This window comes from Bombus vosnesenskii, unplaced genomic scaffold (assembly GCF_011952255.1).
Source record: "Bombus vosnesenskii isolate JDL3184/JDL3185 unplaced genomic scaffold, Bvos_JDL3184-5_v1.1 scf7180000013492, whole genome shotgun sequence".
Taxonomy (NCBI): Eukaryota; Metazoa; Arthropoda; class Insecta; order Hymenoptera; family Apidae; genus Bombus; species Bombus vosnesenskii.
The window spans coordinates 318413-335620 of record NW_022883081.1 but is presented as its reverse complement, the minus strand read 5'-3'; the positions used below and the strand labels follow the sequence as shown (position 1 = coordinate 335620).

Genomic DNA, 17208 nt, shown 5'->3' with positions numbered 1-17208 from the left:
AAACATATTCTTATCGAGTTTTTCACCTGTCACCTGTTCGTATTCATTCTCCTATCCAACGCATTAATGAACGCTCACGATGGCGAGTCTATAGGCTACACGACCAACATCAGATCCCGTGCCTTACCAACGTAAACGAAATATCCTCCTCGAATAATTGAATATTCTGTCTCCAACGCGGTTTCAAATTTCTCCTTTACTTCTAAGACTTGGATGTCTTTTGTCCTCCATAATGTGTTGGACGAGGCCGCGTTCAATTATTGCAAATTCATCGTACGGTGAATGCTGGTGCATCCAGTCGATGCATCGTGCATGAAGCTTACGTAACGACATCGCGCAACAACGGACACGCGTTAACCCCGGCCTCGAGATGGTCGTTGTCGATCGATCAGAGAATTCTTCGTCTCCTGAATCGAGGGTCGAAAAGGACCCAGGCTACGCGAACGGTACACGTAACTGAACGGTCAGAATAAATAAGCTGTGGTACGAGAAAAAACCATGATTCCGCGCGTATGGTACAAATCGATACGATGTGGTCGTCTGTCGGTATGCGACACGAACAGATGTGCAACGCTATGAGAATGATGTTTTTCGGCAGGCGCTTGTGCGAGTTAAAGCCCTCGAGCTTTTTGTTTGCCCACATTGGACTCGGATCCGTTATGTTAAACGATTAAGTATGATTACGTAGCCTGGGATAATTGACCCGTCAACTACTGGATCCCTTCTTCTCCAAACAACTTAATTGTTCAAACGTCTTCGTCTTCTTCTTCTTCTTTACTGGGAATTATGAAACGTGGTAAAAATATTCGTACGTGACACGACCACGAACGAGTTTTGGGATTTTTAGATGCTGAAGCGCGCTGATAGATTACGATTTAACACAGTTATAACGACGAGATGGTTAGGCTAATGGGACTGACACGTTACATATTGATACACAAACAACTCGATATTTATCCCTACTGCGTTCTTCTGCTCATTTTCCGTTTAATTGCATTTTTCTAAATATTCATTAAAAAACGTGTGAAGTTTGAACGAAATATGAAAAGATTGTAATTCGGAATTACGTAACTTTTTGCTCGAATCTTCCGTTAAGTATCTTCCTAAACCTTTACGAATCTTCGCTGATAGCTACTCATAAAATTAAAACAAGATTGAAATACAAAAATTCGAGGATTGCGGCAGAGATAATTTATAATACATAGATAGTACATGAAGGTGATTTATTATAATTTATAATACGAATAAATGACTTAACGGCTCTTTATTAGAAAGGATATATATATAGTATAAATAGAAATATTCGTCGTGAATATTCTAAGCAGGAGTGAATATATATATATTCATATCATATACTCATATAATACTGTATATGTATAATAAATATTTCTAATATAAGATAAATATTTAAACGAACGGAACGGTGAGATTTACGGTGTTTGCTTGCAAGGAGAAACATCGGGAATTTATAGGTGAAAATGTGGGATATTTGTCAGGCTGGAACGACGTAACTTTCATCATTTTACCTTCGACCATGACTTTCGCGAGTTATCGTTTCCAGTTAGTGGTATAACTCGATAATAGCCGGTTAAAGGTAGAAAGCGATTCAAGCTGCGTCAAAACGCGTTCAGCGGCGTCGCCCTGTGCATGCTCATCGTGACGATTCGTTGATGCATTTTTAACGACAGAGAAATCCTGGAGATTCGCGAAAAGGGACATTACAATCTCGTTAAGAACCTTGGCAAAACTCAAATCGTTTCGGACTACGTATTTGTTAAAAGTAAAATCAGAAAGCGGATTCAGCGGAAGAAATTACAGCTATGTAGACCGCAACCGTGCAATCAGACATGATGATAATGTGTCAACATTTGCATCCGAACATTTATTTATTGCTTTTCGTTACTTTATATATTTTTACGTATTATGCTGCTTATTTTACAGTGAATTTAACACATAATGAAGTAATGATTACGGGTAATACAATTAATATAGTATAGTATAGCATAGAAAATATAGTAAAGAAGGAAATATGGTATAGCGTAGTAATGCATATTTTTTCCTTATCGTCTATTGTTTCTGGTACTTGTTTATCCATTGAACTCTATCGATTGCCATCTCTCTATATCGATTCCCACGCGAATCTATGTCAAAGAGGTTGAACGTCGAACTATGAATAATTGTGCAAATATTTCTCGATACGAGTATCGTACAAGACAAGCTCGGTAGTAGTTCCTCTGCGAATCTTTCTGTCCTTCTCTCTTTTTCACGTTGCCTTGTCAAGACACTGAGAAGTACGGTCTTTACTGGTCGGAACCACTCCGATTCTTCTATCTCGTGAAGTGCAGAGGTAAAGCGAGGATCGAGACTGAAGCTGTTTCGCGATTGCTCTCACACGGAAGTGTGGGCAAACTTCAATCAAGTTTTTATTTGTTTTAAAACTTTGAATGTTAATACATCCAGTAAAAACCCTAGCACAAGTGTCGTCTTATACTCGAACATACTTTTAAAAGATATTTGCGTTTTAAACAAATTCTTCTGATCTATTTCACTATAATACTTTCTCATAAATAATAATGGTTACTTGCTGAAAGACAATTTCCATGATCGGTAATGTATATTTCCCGATATCTAAAGATATTCTAATCATTTTCGATGCTTATTCCTAACCAAAGTCATTTCCACTGACGTATCCTATACTATAATTATTTAAATTAGGATTTAACAACTATGATTCCGGATTACAATTAGCGGGCGTTGGAAGGTTGCGGATTTCCATTCTTTTGGGACAAAAAAATTACAATGATTAATAATGGACAACAATACAGAAATTTAATCGACACGTTTAATATAAGTCCTGCATAGAGATAAAGAGACGTTGCTTTAGCACGCGTCACAGAGAATATAATTCGCGAGTAACTGATTTAACGTCAGAGTAACATTTCATATCCACGAGGTTCTCGTGATAGAATCACCGGCACCGGCTGCAAAAGTATTAATAAAGAGGAAACATTCGATTTCACACGTTTCGTGGCTGTGGACAGATATCGAATCGCTTTCAGCAACCATACGCTTAAGTGAAAATCCAGAGATAACGCATCTGCCAAATACACAGCGATTGGTTCCGGAAACAGCGACCGATATGGATGGCACTCTCCATCAAAGCCTTGAACACGTTTTTGACCAAAGAACTTTAATGTGATAGTCCTCGGATCAATTGACGTTGCTCGTAAAAAAACTTAACAGAAATATCTATCCACTCTCTGACATCTTACGAACCGGATTCTTTCAAAGAACATCTGCGCCATATTAATGATTCTATCGGATTCGAAGAAGAGTACCAGTCCGTAATGCTTGGCAATTCTTATCAGGCACAAGAAAAGTTTTCTGGTAATTTCCGAGTTGGAAAAAGTTCGTTCGATAAAGTGCACAAATACTGTGTGTAAGAAGGAAACAACGACGCTGATAGTTTCTCGTTATGGACATTAAAATTCCCTTTAATAGCAACCATAATCTCGAGAAGATCCGCGAATCGTTGGTCGTTCGCTCGGTTTTCGCGCTTCGCACTATCGTCGAAGAGTAAGAACGCAATAAGAAACGACACACCGAGCGGCACTTTTGATGTTACTTGATGCCTTGTCCCTCTAAATTGCTTCTAAGCTGGATATTTAAAATGACTGAACTCAATGTGTCTCTTTACTTCTTACTTTTTCCTTACTTTGTTCCCACTTTGAATAACGAACAGCGTGTTATCGCTTTATGTGTATCGCCAACAATGGTTCGTGCTAATCAGCCTCGTAAAATGAAAAAGTTAAGAGATAAGAAATATAATATAATCGAAGCTTCTTAAACAATTGCAAGTACGCTACAAAAGTGTTATATGTTGTATAAATAAAATACACATATATTTATTACGAATAAATATGTTATAAGTGAATTACAAAGATATTGTTATAAACATTCTCGAGTCTAGACAATTTTGCAGTCACAGATATCAGCACGTGGAGGTTGCTGCGAGTGGAGATCCGTAGGGAATTTTACCAGAAATCGTCATTAACGAAGTTCGTCGAATCTAAATTGGTTGTGGATTTCGTTTTTATCTAGAAATGGTTTCTTTGTCAGGTGTGTCGCCTGCTGTTGTATCCTTAGTGTTTGCTGTCTTGGTGTAAATAAAATCATAAAAAAGGCGCGAGTGTTAATCCATAAATCTAAAAAGTCGTAAATGTTGCGGCGATACGTCTCAATTGACGGTAACTAGTTGATCGTCGTTGGGCCCGACTCGAAATTAAACGAAAGAAGTAAAATGTACGGGATGGAGTCAGGCGATATAATACACGACTACCATCTGTTATTATGACGAAACAGAAAAGTATAACCATACGTTCTAGAAGTATGGAGACGTGTTTATGGTTGAGGAACACGCGTAACATACCTAATTTAATAAGTAAGATAAAACAACGTGGATGTGGTTGGTATGCATGTGTATTATAATTAAACAATCGCTTAGAATATTCTAACGAGGTCCAGAAGCTGGCACAAGTCTGTAACTATAGTTGATCAGATTGATAATTTTTTTAACGAAGCTTACAAACTCAACACAAGACGAGGATGTAATGTCAAAGTCGTACAAGAATAAACGTACACCTAGTTCTTTTCACATTCTTCTACCTGATCAACAGAGAAGAGATATAACTAACGGTAGTCGTCAAGGGAAACATAAAATTTCGAAAATTGTCCAATGTGTAACGCTTTTTGTTACAATTCCAAGAAGGTTTCATTCGAAAGGAATGTCGACGAATACCAATGGAACGCTATTCCCCTGGTTATCGTGACACTTTCACGAAAACAGAAATCTTTATTTCGCCTGTTACTGTCGCTCGATTATTCTTCGTACTTCGAATACGATAAATCCTTCTTCGAAACGACATCGCCTCCTCAATTCGACAAATTTTTAAGCAAAAAGCGTTAAAACACACGACACAAGAGACAGTAATACTAAAAATGTATAGGTAAGAAAATCAAAAGTATTTGCACATCCTTGTATTTCTTGTATTTTTTGTACTAACTACATACAAAAATACTACAAAAATTTGGTGCTACGAAAATGAAACGTAAAACCTAATAAAAAGACGCCCCATTGAAAGATAAGGAAGTGTGCAAATACTTTTTTATAGCCACCGTATGTCTTGATTTCTGCCCGACAAAAGCAGACGTCGCTGAAGACGTTTTCGAAATAAATAATAATAATAATGATAATAATAAAAGACGAAGCATTTTGAAGAAAGTATCCAATAGATCTAGTGACCCAGCCAACAGATACCTTCGGGACATGGGACATTAATTAATTCCTGTAATTAATACACGGTATAGCTTGAGAAAGATATTGTTATTAATATCGCGGAAGAGGCTTTATCGATGCGTTCATCGGGATTTCCAAAGAACTTTTACGAGGCAGAAGAGTGTTAATGAGCCAGTTAGAGTAAATGAGCGTAGCACGTGCTATATTCGTGCCGCGAATGATCCTAGAAATCCATTTAAGGGAACGTTCGCTCTTCCACGCTCCATGGTCAAAGAAAGTGGCGTAATTGAAAGAAATAATAATAGGCAACCAGTGTCACCGGCTTAGGACATGTCCGCTCTTGTTTAGTTACTTTAATTGAATCAAGTCGTGTTACGAAGATCGAGTGGAATCACTGGTTTTTGCTGTGTATAAAGAATAGTCGAAGATTGTCGGCAATCTTCTAGGACATCCGTTACACAGAGGCGTGAAACCTTCCTCTTGATTGAACGACTGAGGGCTATTTAATTGCCTCTCGAAATGATATCACACCGGAGAAATTTAATTTACGGGTTTCGCGAAGTCTTTTAAGAGAGATACCAGTTTCCACTTCTCCGAAAAATATCTTCATCCAGGAAAGAATTCTCCTGTCTTCCGTTTCGCGAATAGCTTGATCGATTTGCGAACTATACCACTCGAACAAAAATAAAATAAGCAATCACGAACAGATTTAATCGTCAAGTGCTATAACGATTTATCCTTTCCACGAGCATCAGATTATTTTCGAGTCACTGTATATCACCGAGATAGTACCGTTTCGCGCACCAGCCAAACAGTTCTGAACGTTTCCATCGAGTTCGCTCGACGTCACGTCGTTTCGTGCAGAATTTCACGCTGAGTCAGCTTCCAAATGTAGGCTCGTTAATTATGCGACATACGGTCCAATGAAGTCCACGCGATTCTAGTAAAATTCCAAAGATGAGCACTCCCCAGTGGCAGGGAAAAAGCCACGACGGAGGGAGTTGCTCGCGGCACCAAATTTCCGGTATCCCGACGAGTCGCCGTTTGGAGATTTAATCTTCCGAACAACAAGGACTGTGTGCATGTTCCAAGCGATAGCTGCACGACGATCCGATGATTCCTGATTGCTCGAACGGAAAATAGACCATCTTTAGATCTGGAATGGATAAAACGGCGCTGATGCGACGATATAACGCAACTGCCAGCAAAGAAAATAACTGGAAAAAGCGCTTTCCTCTTCCTCGAGATGATTCATGAGTAACAAAGCGCTCAGAGTCTAGGTTCTAAATAATGAAAACGAACAAAAAGTTATTGATAACTAATAACCTTTATAAGTTAAAGGATAAGGTAATCAAGGTGATATTCAATTACTTCGAATCAACAGCTGGACGAGACTGACCAGATCTGTACTGTCGTAAAACTTATGTAACCGGTTGATAAAAGCAGATCGGATAGATATTTCAACGCAGCAATTTCTTTGCTTAGGCAATTAGACGTTATTTTCTTTTAACAGGAAGGCTGGATCTTCACGCTGACAGACGTTACTTTGCTGGGAACGGGGAGGGGGGGGGGGGATGTGATAATTATCAATTACGAAACGAGCTTCGACATTGAAAACAACACCAAGATACATCGAAGAGAAATCAAACAGTCTTATTCCCGTCAAGTATCAAACGAACGAAATTAATCGTGAAATTTATCTTAATTAAGCGGCATGATGAAAATTACAAAGGCGTCGAACGCTGTTTCTAACGAATCAATGGCTTTGAACGCTAGGCAAAGCGAAATAGAATTTCTTACAGCCGCGGTTATTGCTTCGTTTCATAAAGATCGTTGGTTAATTGTGCAAAACACACCAACGAGCCGCGAAACTGGTTTTCTATCACGGTGTTGTTGTAGCCTGGTCGATTCACTGATAATCAGAGAAGTTTATGAGCGCGGCAATTACGTATTCCAAAGTGCAAATACCGATAATGCGACTAATCCACGCGAATTATCCGCTAAGATGTTTAAATCATTCACGTACCGAACAAATACAAAATAATTTTATATGACCGAGCCTGCACGTTTCTGCTACTAAAGAAAATCGACGAACGAGGAAGTCGAGTGGATTAATGAAAGTCTTTTCCATCCGTTATTTAATTCTTGATAACTTCATCCCGAATGCATATGCGTAAGTTAACGGAACATACTGCCAGTCTTTACGATAATTTACTCTATCTCGTATTATCATTTGTCTGCAAACTGTACTTATGAATCAGATGGCGCATGCGAATAAAGAAATATCGGACCAGTTACGGATGCGAGTTATAAATCAGAACTGGTTTATATATCAAAGATAAAGTTTCAAAATTAAAGCTTTCGTGCCATGGAAACCGCAGAATCTTTGGATGCGCTCTATAGAACGATGAGAAACGTAGACGATAATCGCGGCGAGTTTATTAAACACACGTTCAATCTCGTGATTCTCGTGATATATAATTAAATACGGTACACCACGTGAATCGGAAATCCTTTAGAGTAGTCATGTAGTTAACACGCGATACTCTGTGGGGGGAAGAAAGTAATTTACTTTCGTGATATATGCTGCTTCTTTCCACCGCTGATTTCAATGAATTACCTGCTCGAATTACCTGTGCGGCGTCTTTGCTGTAATTACACCGTCGTAGAGTAATAAAAAAAAAAGGAGAAAAAAGATAACGGAATGCAATGGTCGCCGAAGAAAATAGAATTGATTTCATAGAAAAAGTTAATAGTATAAGTGGCGTTAAATTAATATAAATTAATTTAACTTAATTAAATTAAGATAAAGAATTTGGAAATATCTGCGCGCGTCCTTGCCGTGTCATTGACAATCCTCGACTACGAATCGCAAATACGCCTTAGCATCGAAATTTATTCGTTGCAAGAACAGGCATACGTTGGAAGTACGAAACGTTAGAACGAAACGATTCATCGAACGATCCGTGGTGAGAATATCGTACGAGCTCGGTACAAAAGGCAGTGGAAACGAAGAAGGTAGCGGGACGCGGCTCTTTACGTAGCGTAGGCGAGAGCGGAACGAGCGAAGGTGATAAATCCGAGCTCCCAGCTTTTTCCCATCGATGACCATAAGGTGCACTTGGGGATGCATAGCTTGCCGCCACGATGCTGTTTGCTCGGTGCGTTCGAGTGGCTGAAGGCACGCCTGGCGTTGCCAAGGTAAGTAACAGGGGCGGTCTGTTGAGACAAAGAACTCGCGGAAGTTGCCATCGAGCCATTATAAATCTCTTATGGAGGCGCGTTTGTAATATTTATCGGGGTGTGAATCAGCACCGGCATCTTGGCTGCAGTGGGTGGAATTCAAATTTATAGCTGCTATGAATGGTATTGTTTGAATTAAAAAATGCTAATGGAAATTAAAAGATTCGCCGGTTTAACGCGTTTAATACGCTATTAATGAACGTAATTTCGATACTTTTTACACGCAAGACGATACTTAATATATTAATTGCCTTAATATATGCTAATATATGCTCTTCTCTTTTTTGTACGTATATGTCGATCAAATCTTAATAATTTCGCGTCATTCCATGGACACTGCTTTCATCTTAACAATCGAATCGTATCACGTCGCGCACAAAGTATTTTTAGAGCGCGCAATTGGCATATCTCGTTTCCATCAAGCAAACATATTCGCATACGCGTTGTCGTATAATATATCCCGTAATTTCCTCAAGAGGAATGCATCTGCGTTAACATTCGTTGAATCATCTTAAGGTAGACTCTTCCTACCTGAATCAAATTCTACCAATACGGATTACCGTAATTGTTGAAGAAAATCATGTGGAATAGAAATTGGTCAAGCATCGCTTATGTAAGCTATCATAACGTCCATCTGACACGAAAATTTCATTCCATCTATCCGAATAGGAATCCCACGATACTGTAGAACCATTCAAACCGCTAATGTAACCAGTGGTACTCGCATCGACAGATCCCATGATGCTCGAACGATGCACTCGAATGTGCTACCGTGAGACGCGTGATCCGGGTTCGCTCGCTCTTTCTCCGCCGAATAGTAATAGCCGTGGTAAACCACGTAAGTACCATAGGTTATATGTAATATGTTAGCATACTGATGATACCACAAAATCTTCGTAAAGGATATTCAAATCGGAGGCTAGACGTTAACCGAGAAAAAAAGGGTGTAGGTTAATAGCCAAGAATGGTAATTTGTAATTCTTTTTGAATGTCAGTGATTTGCATGCTTGTGGGATGAGGCGTGCGTAGACCATTATTTACCATCGATGGCATCTAGTCGGTTTATTAGAAATTCTAGTACCTGTTTCGAACATCGTAGAATAATATAATCAATTTTAATTGAGTATACATATCGTTGCTTGAGGTAACATCGCGAGGTAGAATTAGATTAAAAAGAAAAGTATATTTTATTCATACGCTGTACGGTATAAGTGAGCAATTTTTTACAAACACTAGCGTGCATATCGATATGTTAGAACGTTGTAGCTTGAATCTATAAAGGCCATGACTAATATTGAAAACAATCACAACACATCATAACATATTCGTATATTGTTAACATTCTCAAATGCTGGTTTCTTAATTGGCATTAACGATATGGTGTTCAATGTTCGAGGCCTATGTTTTACGCTTAATGGAAAGATTTATCGAGAGGAATTTCAATTTTCTCGGAACGTGTCCGTTTATCGCATACGTGAGCAGAAGGAGCCGCTAAAAACAACAATTTAAAGGATGCTGGTAGGATCGAGAGGCGCACGGTAATGTCGACGCGGCTCCGATTTCCTTAAACCAAATCGCAACCAAGCAAAACCGATACTCTTGACTAAAGTACTCTTATCACCACCATTTCACGGCAGAGCGACGATCGTATAAATTCCAACGGGTTGACTCGACTGAGAAGTACGCATAGCTGTTCTTCGTGATCATTAATACCATCGAGAGACCAAACAGTCGTTCATTCAGATTAGCGTCGTTAAAATTTCTCAGTTATAAATGTATCTAATTTCGAAAATATCAAGAGGAGCCAAATCATACTAATAAATTAGCAAAGATAAACGTTTTATTACTCCAAAAAACATGTCTCTCGATCCACTGATCGAACTATATGGATACCTATTAAGGATCTAAAGAAATATCGTTTATCGATGTGCAGAAGTTTTCGGCTAAGTAGATTTTTCACGATTAAATTCGTTCGATTCTAAAACTTTCTTAAAATGAATTCACGTAACACGCGAAACGTGTTGATGAAGGTGCGTAAAGAAACCGTGAAGGACGAAGCAAGAAGAAAATCAATTGGATCAGATATCTTCTTACTCCGCTATTTACATACCGCGTTTTAATTTTCAATTTTCTGAAGCGTTCACGGTAAACAAATTTTGCGAACACGCAACGTTGCGTAAAACCCAATTACGGTTATTTATCTTGGCTACTGGTTATCCAACGATTCTCCTGTTTTACTTATTATGCATATCACTTTTCCGCCCGTTATTTGTTGCGCTATTTACTTTAATTACTTGCAGACTCGTCCTAATTACACGGTTCAGATTCACTTCGTGCCAGTTCCCATATAGGAATTAACGGAGATCAAAGCGTAGCCAGAGGCTTCGAATATCAAAAGAAACTCGATTAAAATTAATAACCGATAATCACACGATCTGCTCGTTCGCGGTGCAATTACGCCTGGCTCGCTTGTTCGTCCCGTTTCGCCTCGCCTTGATGAAGACTCGTGAGCTCGTTTCCGACTTCTTTAATCTCGATAATTACACCTTCTTGCCGCCCTCGTCATTTCGTTCTTGTTTTCTACGCCAGTCGCGCAACGACAACTCGCAAATTCGAATTTTGTAACGTGTCAACGTAAATCATTATCCGTTCTAGCACCGGTTATTCGCGGTGCTCCGCCCGCGCCGATGAGGAAAATTTCCCAATAAAATTAATAATTTACGATCACAGGTCTCATCATTCTCGTAAGGATGACCATCTACGACGGAATTGAGACGATGAAATTGATCCGCGATCTGGTTACCAGCAAGAATTCCATCGTCTCGTGAAACAAACTCCTCGCTAGAGGTGGCATCGCAGAATTTTTATTCGAAGCTGGCACTAGTAACAGACACCTTAAAGATACCATCGACAAAAGTATATTTTTGTTGAAACTTTCTTCCTGCGATAAAAAATTGATGCATTCCTGCGAAAATTTGCACGTTTCGTAGCATGTCGGAAACGTGTTTCGCCAATTGTGCCTCGAGAAAAGAAAATACGAAATTACGAAGAGATTCGTTTGGAGTGGTGAATCGTCTTGGCGAATCGCGCCATCGATCGCGTACGATGATTTTCACGCTGGAACCACGATTATCTTGGTAATTACACGGTGCCAGTTGTTCGAGGTCTTCCTGATCTTCCGCGTCTGGTTGCGTTATTGCCATGAACCGGTGGCAGCGAGCGCGTTCCATGCATCCGCGTCAACTGTTTACCTGAGATTTGCATAAAAAGCTCGTCGTCCAGTTTTCGTGGATCGCTTACTGGAAGAGTGCCTTTATCCGTTAAAATTCCCGATGCGCAGCCAGATATCGGGGTCATTTTTAGCCGGTCTTTTACTGCTGATTGCGTATACCTTCTTAAAATGCCCACGATTTTAACGAAAAAAACCCGCGACATTTCTCCGTTAAATTACGCTACATTGAACAGTCAACGAACATTCTTGCTTGCAGTATGAATTTTTAACTACCTCTTGCTTCCTCGGCATCTTGTTAACCTCTCCTTGGGTTTAGAGAAAACGATCATTTTTTGTTATTCTGAGAACTATGTAAGTAGACAATTGTTATTTCAAAACTGTCCTTTTATTTGCGTTATATGCGATATAAATAAATATAATAAAAAAAATTTGTATGCATGTATATGTACCAAAATCTCATAAGAAATGAACTTGTGCGATTAAGTTGTATCGTCGCTTAAAAGCTTTTTTTCTTCTTCACTAAAATCTTCGTTCGTCCATCCATGAGATAATTTATCAGAATAGTAAAAAATGGTCGTATCTGTCGTATGTAGAAGGAGTTAATTTGTCTTTTATCTAGCTCGATAGTAGACTTTGATCGAAGGATGTAACGGATAGTAGGTTAATGGACGAGTCCACCAGTGGATTTTTAGTTATACAAGACGACATTCTTAAAGATAGACGAAGAGTTTAATTGCGAAGAGTGACAATCGATTGAGAAACTTAAGAGCGAGCGTACGTCTAAAGTTGACCCGAAGAAATTTAGCCACGCGACGTGGGCATCGTCCTTGATACACAGAATATGCGTACATGAACACGTTGCCTAACAATTTGACGCGTCCAACTGCTACCTAGCTGGCAAAGTTTCTTGACAGAGGCGTTTAATCAACTAGATGGAACAAGTAGGTCTCGATTCCTCATTCGTCGCGAGCCTCTAAAAGGTCTTCTTATCGTAATGCTTCTTCGACGATCTTTAACACGAATCTCCTGGTGTTCTAACCGTTCCGCTATTTCCTGTCCCATTTTTGTTAACTGGGAATGCATCTATAGACGCACCTTCAAACAACTAACGACAAGATAAATAAATAAGCTATTAGACGGACAAATTTGTATTATCGCTATCGAACGTCGTTAAAATGAAACACAAAAATAATACACGACGCACGAATAAGTCGACAAATTTTTATTCGATTCTAATAAATATAAATCTATAGCAATTTTTCAATTTTATGCTAAAAATCTTCTTAGGACGTTAGACGTCTTGTTTGCTAAAATCAGAGCAAGATCGAAGTATAGAAATTCGACTGCGAGATCGCAGCGAAGTTAAAAAAAGAAAATTACCGATAATGGAAAGAAACAACGGGAAAACAGACATAGAATTTGAAAGAATATCCTGTAAAAGGATAGAGTCATCGATAACCAAGAAATGCCCGTTTCTACGAGAATTTTTCTGTCAGAATAACAGCATACCGATGGAAAGTTGCATTTATAATGGGAACTAGCGTCATGGGGCAGAACCAAGTTACCATTAAAGGTGAAACCTCGATGGCATCTCATTGCGTCGAGGCAAGTTACAGACTTTGATTTTATTTACAACTTCCACGAACGTTCAACATCGACGTTAGTAATGGTGTTTCCACGGGTTTCCATCCCCATTTTAAGGCGGTACCGCGAGATTCCTTGTGGGATCACCAAGCGTGCGGTATATCCTGTACAAATGTACATTAGGACCAAGCCGAGGCGGAATTGATGGTCGGATACAACTCGTAATGCACGTGATCCCAGTGCAAGCTGCCGTTAATATGATCTATGCCCGCGAACTTGCACTTTTCACGTTGTTTATGGCATATTCGTGAATACGCTCGCTTAGCCGCTATCACGATCGCCGCGTTGCTATTCGACGAGATACTGTACGGTCACCATTGCTGGTAGTTTTCGTGAATTAAAATCGCGATAGACGCGACCATAAATGGAGATCTTTCGACCGGCTCGCTGGATATTATATATAATGACATTTCTTTGTTATACTGAAATTATATTTTATGTTTCGTATAATCGTACGCATGTTCATACGTATATGAAACATAAAATATGAGATAATGAGATTACATTATAATTTTGTAATTACAATATATAAAATTGTGGAAATATTACTCGTTAAGAAATGAATTATTTTATATAATTATAAAATTGATTTAAAAATTCTGAAACTATATTTTATATTTCGTATATTAATATACATGTTTATATAAAATATAATTTCACTGGAACAGAGAAATGTTACTGTATTTTAATATCCTCCGGCATTATATCAATTAATTACATGTATTCCTACGTTATTCTGATTATGAGCGGAATATATAAAAAAGCAAAACTGAATTAGAAAGTATATAGAAAATAACAATGTCGATAACGATATTAATAGAAAGCGAAGAAAGGAGAAAGGATTTATAAGATTCGTTTGAGTCGACTAAAACGAGAGAGTTACCTCTCTTCCTTGAAAAGAAGCAAGCAGTTTACAATTTACAATCGTGTAATCCACGAAACCGTGGCAAATTGTCGATATTTCGGATCCAATTGATTCCATGACATGGAAAAGTCTTATTATGTCGCTGTTCTTAAATTTCTCATGAAAACTTCTGTCTCATTTGTCATGGTCGTGTGGTCATAAAATGCGCATCAATGTCGCAGTAAATTTGCCAGCGCCACAGGTTCGTGTTTTTCGACTGGCGTCAAAAACAGGACAACCATGTCACTACCGAGCACCAATTACGATCTTGAAGTCAGAAAGAAGCTAAATGCATTCCTGCCAGTACGGCAAACGAAGACAAGCGTTTATCGTTCGTCGTTTAGTGTCTCGAGAGCATAGAAGGAAAAGTAATTTTTCGCCAGAGACATAATTCGTTATGCCTGGATGACTTTGTCTACTCTACTCTTTGTCAAATTCGTTTGCACACCCTTCTTCTTGTCGTATTTGAGACTTCATTCGTAATAAACAAATTTCTAAATGTTTTGTATAATACGTACAACGTTGTGTGCATAAATGTGTTCAAAAGTGGATCACTACAATTATATAGTTAGAGCATAAATATATGAGTATATAATGCATGACATATATATATACAAAGTATATAATTACATACAGGTTACGCGATTATTTATCAAACCGACGTAGGGATTAATCCAAATATGATAAACATTTTTTCAATGAATTTTTTCCAATGAATGGATGGAAGAAATTTAAAGTTTCTCACAAAGTTGGTATGATTAAATCATGAGGACAGGAGGAGAGAAGAAACAGCTTCGAAGAGATCGAGCTTTGTCGGTATTGGATGCTGGTGATTCTTCACCGAGGTATCTTGTCGTCGATTAAACGTAGGAATTCAGCTGGTGAGTCGAGCAAGTTCGTGAATTGGATTAGCAGTAGAAGCCAGGTTCCTGATCTGTGGACAACTCGACAGGGAAGAAAAAAAAAAGGAAATTCTCTGAATTGCTCTCTTCTCCGCGATATTTTCGTACGCGAATACGTAACGATACGATGCATTAGCAACGATAGACAAACACGGTGGAAGAAACTGCACGAAACTTCAATAGTCAATCTGAAGTTATTATGCAGAGTTGAGGATTTGACAGGTAAGATTTGTCAGTATATTGTACGGTTACAATCGAGCAAAAGATAGGACATTTTAACTAAGAAGGGCAATTCTGTATACGCAGAAGAGAGAACCAAATGGAAGAAACAGAGAAATATTCCATCCTTTCGGATATCAGACGAGAATTCGTGACAAAGAATCGAGGAAGCTGATGGATCTTGTAAGATCGGATTGTGACTCGAATATCTGTCATAGGTCGTTGAATTGGATGAGGACGTTCGCCATACGAGCCGCATGATGCATTCACGCTCTACTGCGTGACAAAAGTCCTCTATTTATTGCCGCTTATGATTTTACCGATGTTCCGTTGCTCGTTTACCGCTATATCATCGTATAAATTATGCGCCTTACTGTGAAAAGTAATATTTCAACGTTTGAATCATAACCACAACTAATGGAATTAACTTGGGGATATTAACATTGGTAAATGTTCAGATATTCGTTCTCGAAACGTAGTAGAAGAAGTAATTAATAAAATTGTATAACGTTCGCGTTATCGCATAAGGAGTGTAGATTTTCGATCTACCACCCACGTATCGCGCGTCTGAATCACCGATTCATTATTATTAATCGATTCGTCCGTCGACCATATGTCGTTTGCTGACATTCCAACAAACGGTTCATAGTTACGAGTAATCATAAGATAATCACGACCGTTATTGTTGTTATTATTAATGGATTTTGTCGCGTGAGATACAAAATGGAATTATCTATGGAAAATTTCTCTAGCAAGTAATAAATCTAAAAAAGTCAACGGCAAAGACGGGATACAGCGTGAAACTTGATTTTAATTTTCCCAATGTCGTAAGCCTAAATTCGTGCTACAAGCAAAGTCCGAGAATATCCTTCCTATTCTGTGATCGAACAGAATAATCTTGCGTGTGAATTTGACAAGGAAGATCCACTTATTCGCAGAAAAATACTTAACTTTCACTCGACGCGATGCGCTGGTCGAAATGGAATTCGCTGGAGTTTCTCCGCGACAGCCTGACCAGTTTGTTCACTTGTACAAACTGGCAGCTTCGGCGTTGGATTAAGGGATGACCATTCGAGCTCGCAAATATTAGAACAGGGAGGCAGAAGGCAGAGTTTTATGATGCTGCGGCCCGATAGAATCGGAAGTTCCGGAAAACGAGACGCAGCTTCGTCAATAAACCGTGTTTGTCTTCAAACACGTGTCTCTCCGTGAGAAGTGTTTTCTCTTTCGATGCCTAAGACATTTTCTACTACTTCTACGAGTTGTCTACAGAGTGTTAGCTACACTTTAACAACGTGTTCTGTTAACCGCGGACACGGTGCTTCCTTCCCCCGAGTTATGTTCAAACAGGGCGCCACCAGAATCCACGTCTGTCCGCATCGTTCTTTGCATCAGAGTTCATTGCCTCTGAGTTTCAACCACTGATCGAACCTCCTCTACGACCGATAAATATTATGTTCCAGGTGATTTACATAATTACCGAAATTTATCGGTTAATAAAGACGCGAACAGTTGCCTCGGGCGTGTTTCTTTGTCGGTAAACCCAGCCAGGGTACAGTTGTACAATGTTCGCCGAAATGAATTTCTCAAATTTTTTCTCTCGTAAAGCAGTCTGAAACTGGATGAAATTGGACCAGGTATCGGCTGTTTTTCGGTGGAGATTCTAAACTATAACAAATGTTAACTAGACAAGGATCGAGTGAAGTAAATAGCTTGACAGTCACTCTATTCCCGTTAACACGAAGAAACCAGATCTGACAGAGTGCAA

General features: G+C 38.9%; 1 protein-coding gene across 1 annotated transcript in view; it reads left to right on the top strand.

Moving 5' to 3' along the window:
* The window catches only part of LOC117238403, a 66176-nt gene that overhangs the window by 16357 nt on the left and 32611 nt on the right, over positions 1-17208 (top strand). The gene's annotated exons all lie outside the window — the stretch shown is intronic.